The sequence below is a fragment of the Homalodisca vitripennis genome, chromosome 5 (assembly GCF_021130785.1).
Source record: "Homalodisca vitripennis isolate AUS2020 chromosome 5, UT_GWSS_2.1, whole genome shotgun sequence".
In the NCBI taxonomy this organism is placed as follows: domain Eukaryota; kingdom Metazoa; phylum Arthropoda; class Insecta; order Hemiptera; family Cicadellidae; genus Homalodisca; species Homalodisca vitripennis.
This window is the reverse complement of record NC_060211.1, coordinates 114,071,196-114,092,445: the sequence shown is the minus strand read 5'-3', so window position 1 is coordinate 114,092,445 and position 21,250 is coordinate 114,071,196.

The window sequence follows — 21,250 nt, the reverse complement described above, 5'->3', positions numbered from 1 at the left end:
GTGTCTTTAGGCACTTTGTTACATTTCCGACCTCGAGTTCGCCTCGTTCATAAAAACACAAGTGCACACCGTAAACAACCAAAATTACTTCTAGTGATGAAAACAACAGTTTAACAAAAATGTATTCTTTTTTACACTATGCAGTATAATTATACACAATTTAGTGATGTATAGCTGCATAAAACTTTTTCATTTGTAATAAATTTGTAAAGAATTATTGAAATAGGGAGAGGGGGAGAGAGAGAGAGAGAGAGAGAGAGAGAGAGAGAGAGAGAGAGAGAATTATTTATTTTAAGGACTATTATTTCTTTGCTATTATTTTTGTTAGATTACGTTTTGCCTGACTAGACCCTCCAAAGAAGTGAATGTACCTGGACTACACTCCTTATCTGGACTGTAGTCACACCGCTGGTGTGACAGAGACTCGCGTTAAAATGCGCAATTCAACTTAGTCGACTTCCTATTGTCATACTACATATACGCAAGGGTTTGACTCGTCAAGAAGATCCTAAAGGTTGAACTCTATTTACCTTTGACCGTTGTGTCAAATAGTTCTTTTCCCGAAATGGTTTTTTAATGGAATGAAAATTTACCTGTCGGGAATTCGCACATGATTACTTCTCTCGCTAGTCACCTCTGCCGCTGTCGCGAGATGGTAAATTATTTTGTGCGTCGTTCCGGTTACATTTTCTCTACTGTATTACACTGCTCTGTCTACGGAGCTTGGCTTATTAACAAACTTGGCTTCAAATGTCATCATGGATGTTGTATTAGTTCATAGCTATCTAAAATAATTATTTGTTAATGTTACTGTTTAGTTATATCCGATTTTACTTATATAAATGTTTAATACGAGTATATGAAATGCTGCACGAGTCATCTCCTGTAGATAAAAGTATTACCTATATTTGATTCTCACAATTAAGAAATATTTTTATTACATTTAAAGCTTTCTTCTGTTAACACTTTACGACTGGATTTTGAATAAACAAATATGGTTTCAGTAACCTTCCTAATAATACTAAATTTGCATTCATTTATTTTCTCAATTTGAGCATCAGTTTTGTTTATTTCAAACATTGATTTACCTTTCGGTTGTGGTTAACCTCAAAGACTGATCAGTTTTCAATAGAACAAATAATTTCTGTAGTACTGGCCAGAAATACAGGTGTTATTCGAACCCATCGTGTAATTAAAGAATTCTTCTGATTTGGAGTAGTGCCACACATTTCAACTACATATTCGTCCCTTCCTTGGAGAATTACTGAGGGAAGGTGGTGAGAAATAATTTAGTTGAGGAAGTTGCTTTTATTTAAAATATAATAATATTTTATATTTGCCAAGTAAACAGAGAAGTTTTGCTTTGATTATTTATTTACTGTATTTTAAAAGTAATCTTTTATTTTATTTTGATTTGAAAGTGTTTTTCTGGGAAATAGAATTTTACTACAAACAAAAACGGGAAATTTTACTGATTTACTTTGAGGGTAATATTGAAATTTGATCCATTAAAATATGAGTATTGATTGAATTAATATAATTACTTTCAGTTACAATTTACAAAATTATTAGTTATACTGTAATAGTTGATGTAACTACAAATTAATTTGATCAATTACAAAACACAGTGCTTAATATTATTATTAACTATAAAGATATTTAAATAATTATTTATTATTTTGTAAAAGAAAGTATTTTTATACATTTTTTAAATATTTATTTCAGAGTTTGAAAATTGATGATAAGCTTATTAACTACATAATGTATTGCTTGCTTTTCAATTATATGAGTGGAATAACGTTCTCGGTAAACACAATTATGACTATTAATTAAACCATTTAAATTAAACGTAACTTAATTTAACCAAACAATTAATTTTCTCAACAAATTCATTCGTTTACACGCCTCTTCAAAATCGTTCACTCATCACCTGTTTGAATTAACCTTTATGTATTACCTGTCATGTTATGGATAATACATTTCACGTTGCATTTAAACTTTAGCCTATTAATATTCTATATACATTAATTTTTTTGGATACTCACATCATGTAATCATTATCTGAGAGTTTTTTTGTCGGTCTTATACAAACTTATATCATTATAGTGGTAGTTTTATTATCTATATAAGTCGTGCATTACGAGTGCCTTTATTCAAAATTTTCACTACTTCATGTACTTCAACGTGTGATGAAGTAGTGCAATGAACTTATTGGGTACAATCATTCTTAATGATGATCATATTCTAAATTCCATTTGGCAATGTCTTGGATATTTTCTCCCAGTAACACTTCAAAACCCAGTTACTATGATCAAAAGGTACTTTGAACTCCAACCCGGTTGGTCGCAGATGAAATGAAATGATTCCCAACCATTATACTGAGTACAAAGTTGTTGAAAAAGTATTAACTGATGAAGTTTATAAGCTTCTTATGAAAGTATTCAATCCTTCTATGGCAGTTTAAAATTTGTGTATATTATACTGAACTATTAATTAAATGATCATAACTTGTCTACTCATGCTAATATAAATAGTGGAAAGTTATCAGTAAGTAATTTTCAAATTAGTTTATAGAGTTCTGATAGATTTTTATGCAATACAATGTCCATACATTGTACATGTAAGTGATAAAAATTGGTTGATTTGTACCTATTTTACATCAATATTACTGAGGAACTACTAGCTATGCCGGAAAATACAGTGTTTATCTGACGGAGCCAAAATATTGTTCCTAAAGTAGAGCACTGGTTTTCTGAAAAATAATTTTAATAAGATTTTAGTGTCAACCATTGACGTGCCGACCACATTTTGCCATTCTAATCGGATGCCAGTCAAACAAAACTCTATCTCAATATCTTTACAGTATCCTTGTGCACTATTTAATTTCTCTGAAGTGCGTGTGCACGCACCAGTCTAATGACAGAAAACATCTTCCTTCGTCGCATATGCTCAAGTGCGCGCTTTGAATTTTTGGACCAATTTAACGCCTAATCTTCATTTGTAAATGACCATTTATTCTTCCCCTACCTAACAATCTAAAGTGGGATTCATGCTTCAGTCATCCTAGCCAGTAGTGTCAGACCCATCACCGTCTGCCTTCCAGAAAGTGAACACTTGTTTAATTAATATCCTTTTGTGATAAACTAACCAATGCTACAAAATGACATTATATGTGTTGGTAATTAAAAAAGTCTCATTTACTGATAACGTTTGCACTCAGTCCTTTGCACTGCTTTCGAAGTGGCAGGATATTATTTAGGACGGCTAAGATCCTCAATGATGTTTTGAGTAGGCACGGGCCGCCTCCTGTTAAGATCCTATTAGCTATAACGGGTACTGTGTCAGTCTTGTCACCTTGGAAGAAGGGGCGACAGCTTTTTCCAGTCCAAATGTGCAGGGGAGATAATACTCCTTCATATTTACAGCTTAACAAGTAAAATTAAGGGGACTCCACCTACCCGCTCGAATAGCCACCAGCCAGTATTGTTGACTTCAGTACTATCAAATAATCCTTTCACCCCAATATGTACGGTTAGAGATTTGCCACTCTTAGACTTTGCGTTGTCCAGATAACACATAGATTTTTGCTGTACCCAATATAGGTTTTACCCGTGAACCAGCCAGAAGTGAATTCTTCCAGGAAATGGCATATAGTTGTAAAGTATACTATGTTTTGTTTTATTCCGCGTTTTCCTCATTTTCGTTTACCTACAATCATATTGCTAAACTTTGTAGTGGTATAATTCCAATTAAGAGTTTATTGGGATTTATCTGACTCACAAAACTATTTTTATACAGATTCAAATAAGATTTTAAAATTTATTTTCAAAATTTGATCGTGTTAGAGTATTAGATAGATAAACAAAATATAAACTCGTTTTCCCAAACATACATGAGTTTTCGTCATGAGTTTGAGCGTAGGTCTTGTAAACATTTTACATCGCCAAACTAAAAGTGGGACACGTGAGCTCAGAACTAAGTATACGGTCCCATTCACATCAATAAAATAATGACGCATGTCCAGCCTCTCACAGGGTACAATGGGCCACATGTCGTCACTCGCCATCTCTCACCTTCACCTATCGCGTTATTGTTGTGACTTTGTAAGACTTCTATCTATTGACATATCGCCTATACCGTTCATCTCACCAAGTAGTACGTTATAGAACTGGGTTAGAACAAACTGGATCCAACAAACGTTCTTTGTCGACTCCTAACGGTTGTTGTATCCTAGTGTATGACTCCTTCCCGACGGAATTATGTCTGCTTCAGTGTATTGGCGCAATATTTCGTGAACAATCCTTTTCAGAATCAAAAATTAGGGATGAGGATGACTAAACCTGAACCTAAACCTATTTAAGAAAGAAGGTTGATACATTTAATAAATAAACTTTATTAGTCCATAAAGTGATTAGCTTAAATTGCTCATATTTCTTCCTATCAAGTACTCAATGCCAAATTAAAATTTAATTGCATTTAATTTATAGATTTGTCATTTATAACACTAACTTATTACAATGTTTATACTTATTTAACCTTAATTTGACGGTTAAGCTATATACTAATTTAACCTATTAACTATCATTATTACCTTCTGATCACGCCCAAAATTGTACAGAAACTGTATTATTATTATTACTCGGTTTCGATCAGCTTGTTTCGATAAAACAAATATTGAATGTAAAAAATCATCAATATTAAAAATATTACTTAGTATATAAATGTTCGCAATTTTAATTAATTAATTATGGTACTGTAAGTGTCTGATGAATTAAGCAAGTTTTCAAGAATAAGAATTCTTACACGTTTCTTGTTGCAGTTACACAATAATAATAATATTATCAATGTTACTACGCTGGTCAAGTGTGGGAATTGTGTAGTTTGCTCTCAGCGTCTGATCCAAACAATACATTCAGACATAATATTCCCAGTACAAGCAAGAGCAGTTTCGTGCTTAAACCATTTGTTTATTAAATAGCCCAAAACGACGTTGTCCAACAAACTGGGAATATGTCACGTACAAATATTTCATTTTTCTTGCAAAGGTCTGTTTGTCTGGCAAAATATAAAAGCCGAAAAATTGTTCATAGAAAAAATTCCCATTCATAGAAAATCAATCTGGAATAACGTGACACAATTTTCATTTCCATTTTCTAGGCCCAATAGTAGGTTCTATTTCTTTAAACTCTTTTGTTTTAACAAATTATCTTAAATCTGGTTCGTCACCAAAAAGTGTAGAGGAATCAGCGACGATAATCAACAACATGAGGAAAATCCTAAGACGCCCAGATATGGATTTTTTTATGAATGAAATGAAAGTGTATGTTTTCCACATTCGTTAAGCTAAATCTCTCTCTGGTTTTGGTATGAATAAAGAATATTCTCACAATTTCAACTCATCATACTTTTATTATAGTTAAACAGTTTTTGCTATACTTAGATTAAATATTCCAGTTTTATATAACCGCTTGCGCAATTTACCAATGTGTAGTAGACAGTCTGTAGTGTATTTTACATGAATTCTTTTACCACATGTGAGTATTTTAGTTGGATACTTTAATATATAAACGGCAAGTTTTAATGTTTTAACAATTCTTAATTGTTTTGAATTTTGTAAATTGTGTTGTTGTTTCTTTTTTATTATTGCCAGAGTTTACTCAGTATAACATGTTTAGACTTCGCTAAGATATATAAGAAAATGTTCCAGCTTCCATATTTAAAAAAAATGTATATAGCGTAAAATTTTATTTTGCTCACCAACAAAAAAGATTTCAAAAGTCAAAGAAATAGCCGTTGTAGTACTGAGGCACCGATTTTTCACTACCAGTGTTATAGAGTGAAGGCATTTAAAGTTAAATTTCTGTTACACAATAAATTAGAACATCACTGTAAGAGAAACTTATTTCAACTTCTTTAGCATTGTTTATTGTTTTGTGTGATGGAATCCGATATATAATAATATTTCTTATATACTCGAGTGAAGTAAAATGAACGTAACCTTGATACGTGGTAATAAATAAAAGAGGTGAATTACGTAGTATAAAGTTTACAGACTCAGAAACTGGTGGATGCGCTCCAGATCTCGCCTCTCAGATCTTGTTGGTCAATCCAATCCTAAGTATATGGTTCCTGTTATAGTCACATAACTATGGTAATGTGACAACTCATTTTTATTATTTTACAACTATAGTACCTAAAACTAATCATATTTTATACACACAGCTGCATAACAATGTTTACTATTATGTAAAAACGATGATCAAATTCAATAAACATAATTTGCCTAAAGAAAATATTTTATCAACTTTAAAGGAAAGAGATGTTTCAGAATCATTTAATAAAAGTCTGTTAGTTAGACTGAATTTTCTCAAAGAATCAGATGAAGTTCAAGCTTATTATCATAATAGGTGCATGTCATCTTTTTATGATGGGACAAGCTCAACATCTTGTAGACAGACATACATCGAGTGTAGATTCTAAAGATTTCATGAATAATTGCGTGTATTACTTAAAAAAAAATTCATCCGAGTGCCAATTTTCCCTTAACGAAATTAAAAAAGATTTTGATGGTGATATCCCAACATTAAATACATTTAAAAAAATTGAGTGATAGTTTTGATAACGATCTTGTGTTTACTTCAATGAAAGGAGATACAATCATTACATTTAATAAAAAGCAGGGAAAAAATTGAGTAGAATATGGTATGAATCACGATCAGATGACGTAGAATATGAAAAAAAAGATATTTATATTTTTAAGTTCACTGAAAGAAAATATACATAAAATACTTTCAAAAAAACTTTTGGAAAGAAATAATGGTTTCTTGATTCAATTTCAATAAGAATTGTAAAAAATATTGTAAAGAAATAAAAAAATATATGATGAAAAATACAAATAAAAAAAAATACTAAGACTCGAATTCTGTTTTTTAATTTATTACAAAATTTCCACGTAATTGTTAAATATGCATGATTCATTATTATGTTGCTTAATGCTTACAAATAGCACTGGTATAAAAAATTATAATTTAAATAAATAATAACAATTTTTCCACGTAAATAATACAATGTAACATTACTTCAGCCTGTTCATACGTTATACCTTAATTTAAGCTCCATACTATTTACGATCAAGAAGACTAGATATATAAATAGTTCTTCCGGCTCAAAAGAAATAGGTAGATTTTTTGACTACTTAAATATTACTATTTTATTCTCATAGGATTTACATGTACTCGATCTCGTAAACCAATCAAGATTCAAAAAAGTGTTATAACAAAAAGCTTAGCAAATGTTATAAGCATTCCAGAACACTTTTTTTATATAACCTCATAAATAACCAAGTTGTGATTAATTGAATGTTTGATCAACCACCATAATGGAACAAAATGGCGTTTCTTGCTGGCCCACGAATTCATTTAAGATCTTATTCGAAGACGATATTTTGTACCAATATTTTTAAACTTGTTTTAGGATTTTTATTGCCAGTTCTTGGTCACAGAAACAATATTTCCACGTAATCGATATCTAAAATCCCGTTCGGGATATATAAAAATGGTCAATTAAAAAATATTCAATACTGTTATTAGGATTTCCGAACATTGTTTTGTTTTCTATAGGTTTTATAAATAACGGAGTTGTGATTTGTTTTACAGTTACAACGGTTGTCTTATAGAAACCAACTGGCTAATGAACTAAGCCAAGATATTTATAAGATCAATTTTGTACCAAGTTTCAACTTGCTAGTGGTTTTTGGTTTTAGGGGTAATGTTTAATGGTGCAGAAATTTTTGGTAAGTGTTACCATGAGGACAATTTCAAATCTGCCTACGTAGAATTGAGCCATAAATACAAGGTAACTTTCTCTAAGATAAAGAATCGAGTGAAAAACACGTCAGTGATTTATTCAGCATCCAGCTGAAGGTCCTTAAAATCATGACTGGCTTGGATTTTATTGTTATAGATGTAGGGGAGTATTCAAAGAATGGTATTTATTACAGATGTAAGCATGTACATTATAATATCTTGAATATTGTGTCGTTCAACAAAATCAAAGCTTTCCATCACACACGGTGACAGAAACACCCATGAAACACCATGAGAAGAGAATAGATTCCACTTTTCATTATGAAATGTTCTATTTTTGTTATACATAACTATGGAAAATATCCGAAATCTTTTAAGATCATCCAAACTTTAAACAAATATGAAACTTGTTTGATAAAAGGTTGTATAAAACATTCTACATTGCATTTTTATACCAAACTCTGCTTTATATATTTTAACTAACAACCGCAGATCTAGTATTAATCATTGTTACAATGTTATGATGTTTCCAACAATCAAATTAATATTATCCAGATGGTATTAGTTTCATCGTGAGGTTTACTCAATATTAGCATAGCTACACACTTAATAGCACTTATGGTGACCATGTTGTGTAAGTGAGCACTAGTACCCCCTTCCCCATCCTTCCCAGCAATCAACTACACTCCATCGCGAGCTGAGCGAGCTGCCAATGAATAATTCACTGGCACATCGCGCCTGATTGTGTTTCAATGCACGCCTTTACGCAAAAACGAAATCGCGCTCTGTTTAAATGGCTGATTTGTGAATAAACAAGAACCATGTTATTCGTCTGGTTAATCAGCTCGAGCACTTCAATACGTCATCAAACATTTATTTGCATTTGTGAATATGAATTTTAAACTACGACTCGACAAAAATATTCCAGCGGATAACGGTCACGTTCCATAATAACTGCATCCAATTATTTCTTAAGAGAGAATATACGATTTAAAATAATTTCCGTGTTTAACTTGAATCCAAACTATTTTTGTATGACTCCACCAGAAAACATAGATCTTGAGGTGACACAGAAAGCCAAATCTATATGTTATGGTGACATTATATCCTTGACTCTCGTAAGTAAGTGAAATGTTGCGAGGCCATCAACACATTACCGTGTCAGCTGTGAGAGAAGCGTCCGGTTTCCCTCTGTGAGTGACAGCTAAAGAAGTGTATTTCAATGACGACACTCGAAGCGTAGTCAAATCTAGACATTGGTTTCTCGCCTTCAAAGAAATCAATGAAAGCGAGGCCATTGTCAAAGGGAAATGTGAGGTGCAAGAACGACATGCAGAGGCGACTGCAGCAGAAGCAGCATTAGCGAAAGCAAGCCGTAACTATTTCGTAATTACCTGGCGCAGCCGTGAGAACGTGCGTCTGGGAGCGTCTCCCGGGCATCGGACCGGATCCGACATGTTCTGTATCTCCAGTCACGTGACATCTCCAAGCAACTACTGACATCGGCCCACCGGGATCGTGACAGGTATTATGTCAATAGACTACTTTAGTGCGTTATATATATATATATATATATATATACTGTATATATTAGTTTTATATATATATATATATAGTGCGTTATATTCATATATATATATATATATATATATATATATATATATATATATCAGGTCACCATTATAGTCATAACAAAAAACAATAACCTTCTTAATTACATTTTATTATTGACAATGGATGATTTATATGGTTTTCGGATATTTTAAATCGTTAATATGAAAAATTAAAAAGCTAGATTGGTTTTGAAGATTGGAATCTATCCACTTCTTCAAGTGTTAGAACTATTTAAGGCCTAAGATTAGCCATATACAAAATATTTAAACCTTAAACGATATGTGACGATGAACTTGTTCCTGTCGCGGTTAACAAGTAAGCAAGTTGTCCGTCAAAAATATTTCTCGAGACTACCTGAGGTCAGAGTGATAAGAGCGATAACTGGCCATGTCATTGAAAAGAACGAGTGCACTGTACAAAACAGCCGCATACACCAGAGAAAGGGAAAGATTGAATAAAAATCAATATGGGAACTTCCTGGTAACGTGGCAGTATGTCATCTCATCTGAAATGAAGAAGAAAAGGAATTTAAAACAGGATCGGTCTTACGATTTTCTTCTTTATCTTATCGTCAAAGTGCACGTTCAAATTGTATTGGCTGAGGTGTCTTAGAATGTTACAATTTGTTTATGTTCGTTGGTTAATTCTTTTTCTGATATTGGTAGCGAAAAGGACCTAACTTCAACAGGCAGTTGAGAAAGTGGTTGATCTGATAATTCTATTTACGAAGCCTTGATTAGTTTACGTTTGAAAACTACTTCTCGATGTATTGTCTGTGTTTCAACTAATTTTACATAATTATGTTTAGACCAACGATGGTGAGCCATTTTAAACTTTGTACTACCTCTTTTCTCGTATTTCAATTTTGATTTTAACCCTCACGTTTCATGTCTAGTGGTTTTTTTAGTCTAGTCTGTGTATTCTATATAACTTGAATATGTTTATGCTGGTTATGTGGTGAACTGATTTAATTCGTCCAACCACAACACTTTATATGAGAAGACGGACTTAGAGTTCTTGCATTTCTGGAGCTCATCTTGTTCCACGTCAACAAGTTCATGTGACTATAGCCTCTACGAACCATAGTGGCAAGTCTTTAGGGATCCATTTGACATGGCGCAGATGTCATTAGCAGGTACAGATTCTTTTGCCTACCACTATCTAGTCAAGAAGTGCTCCGAAGGTCCTTGTTTAAAGTGAGTAGGCCGCTTTCCAGATCATTGACATGCTCTGAACGTTCCAACGTTATTAAAAGTTTAATAGACCCTTTTAATAAGAAATACAAAGAAAAGCGTCTGTCCTCTGAGACACTCGACCGCACACCAAGATATCGTGAAAACAATATTGCGTGTTTGCTTTGACATTGTACTTCTTGAGAGAGCCAGACTCAGTGACTGGTTATCTCTATACTTCTGCAACATTCAATTTATTGAAAACAGGAACTACGTTATCTCCGAATTGACAACAAAACAGAATTACGTTGCTGTCTTTGCCTCAAAGTTGAACAAGTTCTACTAATTCCACTGCACCCTACGAGAAGTCAACTATAAAAAGATAAATTTCGACCATGGATGGCTCTAATGCTGGAAATGAGCACCAATAACAAAGCGAGGATTCTTGTACGTGCCACTCTATTGAGAGACATTAGCTGCGATGTCACGTGACTGGAACATCTCGAGGACGGTTGCACCGAGGCACGAATTTGAAAGTAATTGGATGACGAGGGAGAGGAGATATCTCCAACTGCTGCATCGGCCATATGTCACATATTTTTAGTTGTACCAAGATAACGGTCAGTGCTGGTTACAATAGGTTTAGTATGTTCAATTAGAAACCGAACATCTTTATGTGACGCAACCGACTCTTCCCTTTCCATTAAAACAGATCTATCTCATAGTTTACATTTGATTCTGCCATGTGTTGGCACGTTTTCTTCACTTATTCTCATCGATGACAGACACCAAACACGACTTACCTGAAATTCTATAACCAGACTCAAAATTGTTATCTCTAACTGGCGAGTGTAGATGTATAGGCACATACTAGTCCGCATCAGAACCTCAGGAACCGAAACTATGTGGTGCTCAGTCTCGCAGACTTGTTGAGATTCTATAGATTTGATTGTAAGTTTATAGAAAAAATACTGCTTAAGACATATTTTTAAACGTTGTTTGTTTAAGTGTATCTTTGTGTGAATATGTTTTAGCTTTCTCTGGCGCCAAAAATAGTAACTGACGCAATAAGTTTTATTGGAGGCGACATGGCCAGCGTAACTCTTGCCAAAAGATAGCGTTGAGCCTGACCTGAAAACTTAATTAATGTCCAACTATACTGAGTCGAGTTGCTGAACCAATTTCGTTTCATTTTTAGAAGCAGTTTTTTAGAAGCTGTAATATTTTTTATGTTTGAAAATGGTTGAAATACGATTTCAGCTTTAGACTCAGTTGTGGTTGAAAACAATAACAAATTCTTCGTCCAGGTTTTTATTATTATAATAATGTTCGTATTTTTTTTATTTTGGAAATATTCTTGTTGATGGGATATTTAACTTTTTAAATCGCAGCGGCTTATGTTACGATCTTTCAATCTACTAAGAAACGTATAATGGTACTAGTTAACTATAAAGATAAATGTATAGTATATCTCACTTAGAAAGAAAATAACGTTACTCTGGGTGAGAACTTTGATCGTATGAGGTGGTTCCGTGGAGGGTAGTTCTCTAGATCCTGATAAGAAATGTTGCTCCCGCGATTATACTAACAATTTTGCTCCATATAACATTTTACAAAAATAGTAACGGCAATATTGCAGCTGCGTTATTACACTCCTAATTTGGAGCAGCACTTCTAAAATAAATAATTTCCATACTATAATTGGGGAGAAATATAATTCTTCGCTTGAATAGATCACGGTTTATGAGTAAAGATTAATTCAGTCATTTAGGTCAACGCTATACTTTTTGTAAATAAGTACATACTTTTTGACATTGATTGGTTTGTTGAATCGTGATTTCATCTTACACTGGTTTATATGCCTTAATCAATGAGCTATAAAATTCAAAAACTATTTAGAATTTTGGTACTTGACCTTCCCGTCGTGTAGAGGTAAGTCTGCGGATCTCTAACTGAGAAAGGCCACGACGAGTTCAATTACCAGGCTAACAAATACTAATGTGCAAATGGGTTAAAACTGTTTTCTCTCTAAACTGGTTGGTAAAACCTTTGGTAAAGCGGATTAAAATCCCTCATAGTATAAGAACTCTAATACATAAAACAAATAAAATTTTTCATAAACTTATTGATGTCAACTATAAACGATTCAAAATTAACGTTTTTATAATAAAATTGTTTCAACTGATAAGTATTGCTATATTAAAATGATATCAGGTTTTTCGCTACATTAAAGTTGAAAATGAAATATTTATGTTTATACTAAAAATACAGCATTGGTTCTATTGCACTTAAGACGTATAAAACGAACAATTTTACGCTTTTACTCAGGAGGCAATATAATACGTATCAAAGTCTATATTTATATGTGATACGTATAAATATATTATATATTGTATAGGCAATATTTTTCAATAGTAGGAATTGCAGTTATTTCAGGTGGAATAAGTAATGACGAATGGTAAACACTACCCATAAATGATAAATCATCAATTAACGCCTGAACCTATAATGAACCCACTTTAGAGTGAAAGAAATAAGACAATCCATAGTTCAGGATTTATCGAACAGTTCTTCGAGTATTCAACTGCAAAGTCTATTTACACTTTAAAAATGAAATACATTTATGTTTAAGCTGGAACTGATTACTGATATAGATAACCTCTTAAAATCTGCAAATAATTTTTAAAATAGTATTGACAATAACGTAAGATCTAATTGCTAGTTTATATTAGCGAAAACCTCGTTTCATTTTAAAATTAGACCCTTTAAACAATATTAATACTGCTTAGCAGACAGTTGACAGTATACAATATTATTTTCTTTGATATTATACGTAGTTTCGTTTAGATTAGAAAACACCACTTCAAAACAACAGATCTGTTCAGTCTATAAATTTTTTTTTTTAATCACAAATTACTATATCATTTAAAGTACCTCAGGGTGTACTATACTCTGTCAGTGACATCACACGGCAGTGACTTTTATAATCGATTTAAAAAGATATCTTAACTTAAATGTACATCGGATTATACTTCGATACTGAAATTGTATTAGTGTTACATTTAAATGAATATATAATCAACATCTTCAATATATAATCATATCTAATTTAATTGAGATCGTGTGTTCTTTTAAAAGTACAACAGAAAACATTAGAGAATAAAATATGCAAAATACTTCATATTCATACCTGTAGTTTTCAAAGTAACATTTAATTATGCAGTGCAAAACTTTGTCGTTTTTAAAAGTATTTTGAACTTTAGGAGGATAATTCTGGAATAATATCTGGAGCTCTATAATCTGAAGTCTTGAATTTAAGCACACTGGGTAAATTGAAGGTCCACAATAAAACAAACCAAAATATATTAAAAAGAATAATAAGTTTAATATACCCAAAAATTCCTACATTTGGTATTAAGAAAGCTTAAACGCTCCAAATCCAAATAAAGAATTCCAAAATCATGACATTTGACTGTAAAACCACTCAACTAGCCTTCAACTAACCTCAACGTTCTGAAACGTTGAACAGGAAAATAAGAAACACAATATTCAAGAAGCACTTGATCTAGAATATCCACCGTCATGTGGCTTGTGTGGCAAGGATTGTAGACAAATTATTTCTGACAGTTTTTGATAAATTTTGTTTTTTTTTGTCCTGCAGTGCTGGTCTTTAATAATTATAAAATGGACATAATTTCAGTTGCTTGTCCAAACGTCCGTCTTAAAATTTATAAAAGCCTGTGTCAAATTCATTTAAACAAAATACAATACCGCAATTTGTCCCATATGAATATTTCAGTGGTCTACTTCATTTATCTGTTCATTTTCGGACATTAAAACATTATTGTACTGGAAGCAACGAATAATAAATAATAAAACACTACAATCAAATAGACTGTTTATAATGATTTGAAAAGTGAAACTTTTAACCGTTATGTAACTTTGTTCCGTTTAACAAACGGGTGTACAAATACTAAATGTTAACGATTTTATTTTAGTTAAGGTTTCTAATGCAGAATATAATTTATTCTTAGTCCTTTTATCATTCTATTTTAGTAATTTTATTGGTTAGGGTTTACGTAATGTTTACTATTGATGTTCAGAGCTGGATTTGTTAATATCATATCGGATATAAAACACACTGCCTATCAAATATACAATTGACGACATGTCCAGTTAGTTAGCGGATTCCTAAGTGTAAGGTGGTGATGTCAAAACTAGGAAGACAGGAAACAAGCCCAGAGTAGGTCTGCCTGTAACAAGTGATACCTCCCTTAATTATCCAGAGCAAGACTGTTGTTGTACCACAATGGCACATGTGACCTTGTCTCCTCGTCTAACGAGCTCTAGCTCCTCTTGCACTTTCTTTCCGTCACTTTCCTAACCTCTAAGCTCCTTAGTTTCTGGTTCGACAAAAACCAATTTTTACACGTCTTTTAGAAAAATTCATCCTTACGGCATTGTGTTTGTGTGCAGAAACAACATACCATGAACCATTTCAACAACATTTTCGAGACAAAGGATGGTATAATATTTTCGAAAGTGGTCTATACAAATTTGAGTCGCAGATTATTCTTTGTGAATTTGAATTTAAGTGATGTTTATGACGCACTATAATATACAGTAATGTATGAATTAAAATGTATTATGCAGTCCAGGAGAAATATCAGTTCAAAATGGTCAAATAAATAAATGTTTTCTTACAGCAAACTAATGGCACAATTTAGTCAAATACATCATAAATAAATTTAAAAAAAACATTCCGAACCAAAATCGCCTATTAGTGGGTATAGGAGGGGTGGTTTTTAGGGGTGAAAATGGTTTTTTGCAATTTGTGACTACACAATGCATCCTATTGAATAAAGTCAGATGAAAATGTTGTTGGAAATAAAAAAATCTACAACTTATGTAGTAATCATTTTTGCCCTAACCTCAAAAATTTCCAAAAAAATCCAAAAAACCGTTTTTTTGGTTTTTAATTTTTTTTCTTTTACAAAACGGATTGATTGAGCTGAAAGTTTGATCAAATATATTTTGTGCTGTTCTAAAAATACTGTATGTTTTCATTAAGAAATATTCAGCCGTTATAATAAAATTTCACTTGAAAAAAAAATTTTGATAATTTTCAATCACCATTTTGAAACATTTTTTTTCTCAAAAAAGGTTCTCTGACGGCTCATTTTTTTCGTTATTTAGTCTATTTTGAAGAAATGAAATAAAAAATATGTAGTTTAATTGGAAAAACTGCAGAAAAATTGAAAATAAATAAAATATTGACATTTTTCATTATACATTGTATTATTTACGTGGGAAAATTGTTATTATTTATTGAAATTATAATTTTTTTTTAATGTTGAAGAATTTTCGAATACTTTGAAAAGTTTAGAAACTTTGTTGAATGTGAAAGTTGGATTGCAGGTATATATAGTACAGGTATATAATAGTGTCCTTGAAGCAAAAGGGCGGGGTCAATCCTATTCTTCTATTATACGGGTCTCAGTATGTTTCTAAGCATTCAATAAGCAGCTGCTTTGTCGTCAGTCAAGTTATATTGGAGTAGTGTTGTTAAACAAGTCTCGTGATTAGCAATTTACAAGATTTTTGTCCATATAAAAATACAGTAGAATGCAAAACAAAATTTTATACAAATTATTCAATAAAAAATTATTAAAAATAATACAAATTTTCTCTATACATACAATTTTACGCATGCTATTTATCTAGTAATTTTTACGTTTCTTCAGTATACTAATTTTATCGTGCTTTCTGCATTTTATAGATTCATGTAAATGATTGAAAAGGTACCTTCTTGTATCATTTGTAAAAGCCGCGATGGAGATTTGGTGAAAATAAAAAGTCGAGGGATAGATACTCTTATTTCGTCAAGTAAAAAAGGAATGATCAGCGGTACAAAACATTTAAGAAAATGACTGAAGCACACATTCATGATGGTTGTCGATCGGCATACAATAGACCTCGATCAATTGCTACAGCTTCCAAAGAACAAACAAGAAAAAGTCTATTGGGAAAAAAATTATGAAAGAAGCAAGTGATTTTGATTTTGAGCGTCATTGTGTTTTTTGTAAAGAACCAAAATAGATCATTTCGCGGCATGCAGAAGGTTGAGAATAAAGAAAAAAATTTTATCAACTTTAAAGGAAAGAGATGTTTCAGAATCATTTAATAAGACTCTGTTAGTTAGACTGAATTTTCTCAAAGAATCAGATGAAGTTCAAGCTTATTATCATAATAGGTGAATGTCATCTTTTTATGATGGGACAAGCTCAACATCTTGTAGACAGACATACATCGAGTGTAGATTCTAAAGATTTCATAAATAATTGCGTGTATTACTTAAAAAAAATTCATCCGAGTGCCAATTTTCCCTTAACGAAATTAAAGAAGATTTTGATGGTGATATCCCAACATTAAATACATTTAAAAAAATTGAGTGATAGTTTTGATAACAATCTTGTGTTTACTTCAATGAAATCAGAGATACAATCATTACATTTATAAAAAACAGGGAAAAAATTGAGTAGAATATGGTATGAATCACGATCAGATGACGTAGAATATGAAAAAAGATATTTATATTTTTAAGTTCACATAAAATATTTTTTTTTTAACTTTTGGAAAGAAATAATGGTTTCTTGATTCAATTTCAATAATAATTGTAAAAAATATTGTAAAGCAATAAAAAAATATATGATGAAAAATACAAATTTAAAAAAATTGGGTAGGGTACGATAAGCGGACCCGGTTTTTTTATATCGAAGAATGTAATCATCGATACCTAATATTCGCATCTAAAATTCTAGACTGTTAATCGATATTAAAGTATCTATAATAGTCTTCTATAACAAACATATGTTTTTAAATTAAAATATGAATTTAATATTTACAGTGATGAAACAAATTATTATAACCAAAATTAGGAAAACTGAAGACAAACCATATTTGCTCCTTTCACAGTTACAGTTGTTTCTCTCTCTCACAAATTTCTCATAATGGGGTTTTCAGTCCAACATGTTGTAGCCACGTAAAACATGTCTTATCATCAAAGCAATGTCGTGTAGTTTTCTAAAGTTGACTGCTATTTAAAAAATAATCAAATGTTACTTACAGTATGTAAAATTGAAATATTACCTTACGTTTATTATTTGAAAGTGTTTACAGCTGTTCATATAGATTATTTAGGTTAATTGTTCAAAATAATTAATCAGTATCTATTGATTATAACGAATGTTATGATTAAGTAATATCGTTTGCCAATTTCGATATAAAAAAACCGGGTCTGCTTATCGTACCCTACCCAAAACATTTTCTAGGACTGGAATTCTGTTTTTTCATTTATTTAAAAATTTCCACGTAATTGTTAAATATGCATGATTCATTATTATTTTGCTTAATGCTAACAAATATCACTGGTATACAAAAAATTATAATTTAAATAAATAATAACAATTTTCCCACGTAAATAATACAATGAATAACGAAAAATGTCAATATTTTGTCTTTTTCAATTTTTCTACAATTTTTACAATTAAACTACGTATTTTTTATTTCATTTCTTCAAAGTAGACAAAAAAATGAAAAAAATGAGCCGTCAGAGAACCTTTTTTGATAAAAAAAATGTTTCAAAATGGTGATTGAAAATTATCAAAATTTTGTTTTCAAGTGAAATTTTATTATAACGGCTGAATATTTCTTAATGAAAAAATACAGTATTTTTAGAACAGCACAAAGTATATTTGATCAAACGGAAATGTTTGAGGTTAGGGTAAAAATGATTACTGCATAAGTTGTAGATTTTTTTATTTCCAACAATATTTTCATTTGACTTTTTCAATAGGATGCATTGTTTAGTCACAAATTGCAAAAAACCATTTTCACCCCTAAAAACCACCCCTCCTGTACCCCCTAATAGACGATTTTGGTTCGGAATGTTTTTTTTTATTTATTTATGATGTATTTGACTAAATTGTGCCATTAGTTTGCTGTAAGAAAACATTTATTTTTTAAATCAGATAACACGACTGGACTCATGTACGAACATCTTTTTAATACCCACCGATTCTAATATAAACCACAAATAAACTGCTACAATAAAACCACAGGAGGGTATAACAATAAATATTTATCACACCGTTGCAATAGCAAAGGCTACGAGTATTTCAGAAGCATTGGTTTCGATTTCAAATTGGTTCCATCGTTCCTAAAACGAAAAATAAGACAGAATATGAAGAATATTACGAGTATATAGTGGCAAACTTTCTTAAACTCTATAATAAAAATCCATTCAACACAACCTCTAACACCTCTCATAAATGATTATGAATATGAATTTGAATTTTATTTTTTATGTGCGTTTTAAAATATTACATAAAAAAGGAAACACAAAATCAACAAGTCGTTTAGTGATATATGGAGTGGTCTGCACGATAACTTCATAGAACCCATATTTACCCTTTAAAGTAGACAAACTTGGTAGGTTGTTGAGTTCGAATGATCTTGTTTCATTGTTTTTAATTTTCTATGTCCAAGATCGAGACGGGGCAACACTTAAAAAAAATAAACAGCCATAAATTATTGAAAAAGCTAGGGAATATTCCACTTTAAAAAGGTAAAATGCTATACCAACATATGGTTACATTCTAAGGTTCAAGTTACGAAATAATTAGTGAACTCTACATAATTTATTGTTACTATAAAGAATTGTATTCAAATTAAGTATACTATAGGTACACTCAATGATATTGACAAATATAACCCTACTCAGTTAAATACTAGCTCAACTGTACAAATTTAGACTCTCTTGTAGGAAAGTACAAGGTTATATGAAATCAATTCAAACCCCGAGGCCCGGTCAGTTGTGCCAACCTGACAATATACATAGTCAGGCATCTCCGCACCCCTTTACCGTTAGGCTTGCAGCAACCACGCTTCTATTTCCGGCGTCTAACCCACTTCCACCCCTTATATATCAAACAAATCGCGCATTTCACTTATTTGGCAGTGTTCACTTTCATTGTGGTTCTCGACTAGTGGACTCCCTTATCTGGATATCACATCAGGAATTCTTGTAAGTAAACATTTTAATATTTTCTGGATGTAACTCTCTGATTGTCTATAATAAAAAAACAAAACTTATTTAGGTTCTTAATACTCTTGCTCAATCCAACACTATGTTATGTCAGGAATTTCAAAAATATCATACTTTTAGTATAAGACTGGGACACTAGACATTTAAGACATATCTTACTATGCATAATTCAGCATTATAATCGCAGTCAGCATTGTAAACAGGTTAAGATTTATAAGGGTTTACGTAACATTCTCTCGTAATAACGGATGAGTGATTGTGGTAAGTCCGGTGAGGAGGCTATTATCCAACCACAAGTTTAGTGTGTGGGCAACCAGTGAATATCTTCATCATCCTCACTCTCCATGAACATTTTATAATGTAATTTTCTTCACTGTGTTATTTCATAAAGCATTATGTGGATGGATTTGAAAGTTAGTAAACGGTATGGAAAAATAATTGCAACACATATTTCAAGTGAAACGAATTGCTAGAATTTCTCTACAATTATTAGTTATAATGTAAAATAACTATTCTATACTATTATTTACAAACCTAATTATGTTTATGTGTTCGTGTGTATATATGTTACCCAATCACCTAAGAACTATTAGATCGGTTGTAATGAAATTTTACATTAGAGTTCTTAGTGCTCCTGGTTAACATATGGGCCGATTCTTATTTGGAAAATCCCTCTGGACATGTCTCACTGGCCTCTAAAGATGCGAAAAATCCCATCTTTGATATCTAAAGTTACATTACAGCAACAAAATATTATTATTTAGCAGTTACATACGGTTTCGTAGAATTTGCATGTGTTTAAGCACTTCTGGTCCGAGTGAATTATCTATACAACAGCAAAGTTAAGTTTTTCCTTGTTGTCACGATTAAGAAAATAATAAAAGTATATATTTATGGCCATTGCAATTTAGAGGCTATTTTACAATAATAATAATATGTTGCGTACAGCCAATCGTGTGATCCAGTTGAACAAATTGATATTTATTATATTCGTTATTGATAAAAGGCAAAATAATAAAATATTATGTATGTAACAAGCTGTATGTGATGCTCAAGACAAGCAGACATGTGTGATAACACTTAAAAATTGTTATACAAGTTGTTATAACAGCGATTAGTAGCATTATATAGCAACTGGCTCTCACATACAACTTACGTGATAGCTGTCTAATCTACGGCATTTCTGTTAGTATTCGACAATGAGTATTAAAATATATTGAGTGCGATGTATAGGGCAAGCATATAACAACACTCACTGTTTGCATTATAACAACTGACAAACAAGTGTGCTGCGTATGCGTTATCTCAAGAAAAGAGGATAACAAAGCCCAATATTGGCATTATAACAACTCCTGTGACACCTCTCTAATCTACGGCATTCCTCTAGCCATTCACTTGAAAATGAATTAATTGAAATGTGCTGCGTATGTTAGCTCAAGAGAAGCGGATAATAACACCCACTGTTTGCATTATAACAACTTGTTGTCACAAACAACTCCTGTGACACCTCTCTAATCTACGGCATTCATCTTGTTATTCACTCGACAATGAAT